Here is a 5378-nt window from a genome sequence, read left to right as displayed (position 1 = left end):
TATAAGTATTAGTTGGGCACTCCACTGAGCTCTAATACTTTGAGAAATTTTCATATAACAAACCTCAAAGACTATTTCTGGGATATGAATATCATTTTTATACCCATAGTATCTCCAGGTGGCTATCACAGTACTTTAAATCTTGTGCAGGTTGAAAGTAATTCTCATAATCCAATTGTTTTTTTTTTTTTTTTTGCTTGAAAACTGTATGTATCTTTGGCTAGTAATTGTGTTTCATAAAATTATGGAATGTCCTCAGATCTAGATACATTTTTTTTGAAAGGCCTACCAGACAATTTAGCCCAGTACCTTAATTCTAAAAAACAAATACAACAATATTGAAATTTGTGGACATTAAAGTGATAGAAATATGATTTGAGCATTTATTCTATAATATACCTTTCTTTTAAAATACTATTTTTTTTGAAAACCTGTTTTTACAAGTTAAAATCATTTGTGCTAGGCATGGTAGGAATTTTTTTTTTTTAATGAGTAAGCTGGATAAGGTTTCTTTTGCCTTTGGAGAACCTGTAACTTACTATTATTTATATTTTTGTGCATAGCTAACATATCCATCGAGAGGTAAACAGTATGCTGTACTTGGTTTTCTTTATATATTTTCCAGATGTGCAAGTGCTCTCCCAATGTTTTTTCTTAGCTTCTTTTTAAAAAGTTTTTATTTAAATTCCAGTTAGTTAACCAACAATATAATATTAGTTTCAGGTGTACAATATAGTGATTCAACACTTACACACAACACTTGGTGCTCATCACAATTACTGCACTCCTTACTTGTTGGGATGAGCATGAGTGTTATATGTGGGTGATGAATCACAGGATTCTGCTCCTGAAAGCAGTGCTGCACTGTATGTCAACTAAATTGAATTTAAATTAAAAAAAAAAAAATCCCTGCACTCCTTCTTTCCCATCACCTATTTCACCCATCCCCTCACCCATCTCCACTCCAGTAACATTTAGTTTGTTCTCTGTCGTTAAGAGTCTATTTCTTGGTTTGCCTCTCTCACTTTTTTCCCATTTGCTAATTTGTTTTGTTTCTTAAATTCCACATATGTTTGAAATCCTATTGTATTTTTCTTTTTCTGACTGACTTATTTTGCTTAGCATAATACTGTCTAGCTTCATCTATATCACTGCAAATGGCAAGATTTCATTATTTTTGATGGTTGGGTAATATTACATAGTGTATATATACCACATCATCTTTATCTGTTCATCGGTCAATGGACACTTAGGCTGTTTCCATAATTTGGCATTATAAATAATGCTGCTATAAACATTGGTGTGTGTGTCCCTTTGAGTTAGTATTTTTGTGTCCTTTGGGTAAATACCTAGAAGTACAATTGCTGGCTTACAGGGTAGTTCTATTTTTGAGTCTTTGAGGAACCTCCATATGGTTTTCCATAGTGGTTTTATCAGTTTGCATTCCTACCAACAGTGCAAGAGGGTTCTCCTTTCTCTACATCTTTGCCAAAACCTGTTGTTTCTTGTGTTGTTGGTTTTAACCTCTCAATACCTTTCTGAATCATTATTTATGCATGTAGATAGATAGATAGATAGATAGATATGAAATTGTGTGTGTGTGTGTGTGTGTGTGTGTGTGTGTGTGTGTATGGAAAAAGAGATAAAAAATAGATGAACAGATAAATAAATCCCTGCTTTCTATTTTCAATCCACTTCTCCATAGAATAGCATTTTGCTATCAGATCAGTTAGGTTCCCTTAAAACACAAAGTTACTGTGAGAAAATATAACTGATTGGGTCTCCTTTAATTTTTCAATGCTTATAGGACATTTAGGTAAGTGATAATGGGAAAATATGTGTGTATTCATATGAAATTAAAATTACTAAATTGAAACATACACATGAAATGCAAGTTCACTTCTCCAAAATATATTATAAAAGATGTAAAATTTGGAGATAAGTGCATTAAGCTTTTTTTTTTTTAAGTATAGTAACTAGAAGTCTCATTTTTCATTTGCCAATCAGCTATAGTCTGGTTCCTTTGGGTCTTTCTTTGCAATACATTGAATTTTTATTTAATTCAACTCCAGTTGCCATTTTCCCCCCAAATCAGTGTTTTCAAAATTCCATTCTAGACTAGCTATAGCAAATGCATATTAAGTTCATGGTAGCTGGTATTTAGTACATAAAATTACGAAACTGAGAATGCCATTATGCCATCTCATTTTTGACCTAGGATACAGTCACCTGTCTTTCTATGGATTGACTTATCTTCAGGCTCTTATCTATATTTGGTCCAATCTGCAGGGAACAATATTACAGGGTCATGTGGTACAAAGCATGACCAGCAAAAAACTTCTTTTAGAGTAAGAGCTATGGGTGAGGCCAGTTGACATCAAAGATGCTGTGGGAAGACAGGCACCATGCTCTTTTCCTACTCCTCTTCAGGATGTTTAGGTATCATTAACCAGGAATGAAAGAAATGGAATCTCTTTTGATGTTTATTGATCCTATAGTTCTATGAATTAGGAATTAGAGAAAATATAAGAAAATAACATTAAAAATATTACATATTTCCTTTTCTTATAAATTTGAAACCGTACATTATGCTGTATTTTAGATTTTTTAAATGATTGAGACTGATTTGACATGTCCAAAAAACTCTTAACAAGAGAAACCAGACACTTGGGTAAGAATTCAGTATATCTTCTTTTTTCCATGATCATAAAAAAAGTTGTGTATGGTGGAATGAGAGACACCAAGTAGAGAGAGTGGCACTTCACTCTATTTTTCCCCTACCAAACCCTCAAATGTTCTAATGACCTCAGCCAAGTCAAAATAATTCAATATAACTTAAATCTATCCTAGCAGTTCTCAGCAGTTGGTTCAAGTTTTTGGCTGAGTTGTACATTTAGCATTTATAACTATATTCTATATTAAAAATAAAACCAGTACTTCTTAATCTTCAAAGAAGTAAAACAAGAGACAAAAACAAACATTATATCACTTGTTTTTATAAGCAAAAATTCAACACAGAATACATACTATAGGCTGTGCATTGTCGTGGGAAACAAGCCAAGATACATTTCAATCTCAGCTCTTTCACCTACTGGCTGTATAAATTTGCTGAGTTGTCTTAAGCTTGCTATACCTTCACTTCCTAACATGTTCAATGGGAGAAATAATACTTGCCTCCAGTTGTTGTGGTAGGTATTAAATAAAATAATTTATGTAAATCGCTTAGCAAAGTACTTGTCTTATTAATAAGCACTCAATAAACAACAGTCCTCTAGACCACATCTCCAAAGCAATGAATATAAAACAATCCACTAATGTATCAAAGAACATATTAGATATTTAAATTGTACATTACTTCATTTTTAAAAATATATATATTTATATATACATAAATACATTTATAAAATTTCAAATAAATGTAAACATGTGCTTATCTCATATATGCTGAATTTTGGAGGGTATTTTAATTTTTTCCCTTTTTGTTTGCCTCATCCCTCTTTCTCTCCTTCCCTCCTATCAACTACCTTTCTCTACAATACACAAATATATTCTAGATATTCCATGTTAGAATACTAGTATACATCTGCATTATATTAATTTATTAAATCTCATTTTTTTCCTCAAGAATGTTTAAGGTATATTGATATAGTAGAGTGTGTATGTCATATTAAATAAATAGACAAAAATCAAGTGTACTTGCTTAGATTTTTTTTTTAACTTTGTGAAGTACAGTCTTCTGCCTACTTTTGTAAGTTTTATGAGGTTGTGAGGACACTTTAAAATGCCTCATTTGTACTTAAAAAAAAGGCAACCAGACAGTATATTAACCTTGACCATCTAAACCTATATGGTTAGAAATTTGTCTGATCATGCTCTGTTAAAGAATCATGATTCTAGCACCTCACTGAGATTATTACGTTGCAGCCTCCTTAGGTACACTTATATGGTGGCTTTAATGCTGGATGTATTCTTTCTTGCTTGCTCTATTAGGTGCCTAGCAGTTGTGTATGGTGAAGGGAATGATGCCAAGGAGAGTGGTACCTCACTACATTTTTCTTATCTCTAACCCTCAAATGTCCTAATGGCTTCTGCCAAGTCAAAAGGCAAGTCTTCACAATTAGAGGCTAAGTCCAATGTTAATGTTAAACCTATTGATCAAAGAATATTTCGTTTTTTCTCTTTCAAATATTCTGACAACTTTTCGATGTCTATATATGTTTCATGGTTTCTTAATGATAAGATTTTTTTTTTTTTATTTTTTATAAACATATATTTTTTATATACATATATTTTTATCCCCAGGTCTGTGAATCACCAGGTTTATTTTAAATTTTGAGATTATTATAGATTCACTTACAATGGTAAAAAAATGCAGAAACATCTGGTGTATGCTTTACTCAGTTTCCTCCTCCTTCAACAACAAAAAAACTATAGTAAAATATCAAGAACAGAATACTGGTATTAATATAGTTCAGATACAGAAAATTTCCAACATTACAGTGATACTTATTGTTGCCCTTTTATTGCCACATCCATTTTCCTCCTACTCTTCTTACCATATTTAGCTCCTGGCAATCATTAGTCTGTGTCATTTCAAAAATGTTCTATCAATGTTATGTAAAAAGCATATACCATGTAACTTCTCAATATTGGCTTTTTACATTCAACATAATTCCCTCAAGACTCATTCAAGTTGGAGCTTGTATCAATAATGTGTTCCTTTTCTATTGTTGAGTACTCTTCATGGTATGGATATGCCACAGTTTGTTTAACCATTCATCTGTTGAAGGACTTCTAGATTGTCTCCACATTTTGTCCATTGCAAATTAAGCTGTAATATAGGCATGTGCAAGATTTTGTATAAACATATGTTTTAATTTCTTTAAGACAAATGTCCAGGAGTGTAATTGCTTGGTTATATAGTACGTATATATTCACATTTTAATTTTTTTTCTAAAGAGAGAGGGAGAAGGAGGGGCAGAGGGAGAGGGAGTGAGAGAATCTTAAGTAGGCTCTGTGCCCAGCACAGACCCCAACATGGGGCGTGATCTCACAACCCTGAAATCATGACCTGAGACAAAATCAAGAGTCAGATACTTAACCTACTGAGCCACCCAGGTGGCCCCAGGATTTATGTTTTTTGGCTGTTTTTTTTTTGTTTGTTTGTTTGTTTTTGTTTTTTCTTGTTTTTGTTGTTCTTAGAGTGAGGGCCTGGAAGGAATAGGGATGTTTTATCCTTTCCAGAACTCAAAGTCTCCCTTCCTGTACTTCTGTGATGTTTTGCACAGTTCTAATACCCATCCTTCATTACTGCAGACATAAGGGCATTGCATTATGACTTGGGAGATGATATTAGATGTGTAAGAGACAGCCTGTTT

This window comes from Mustela lutreola, chromosome X, assembly GCF_030435805.1.
Source record: "Mustela lutreola isolate mMusLut2 chromosome X, mMusLut2.pri, whole genome shotgun sequence".
In the NCBI taxonomy this organism is placed as follows: Eukaryota; Metazoa; Chordata; class Mammalia; order Carnivora; family Mustelidae; genus Mustela; species Mustela lutreola.
Note: the sequence above shows the minus strand (reverse complement) of the source record.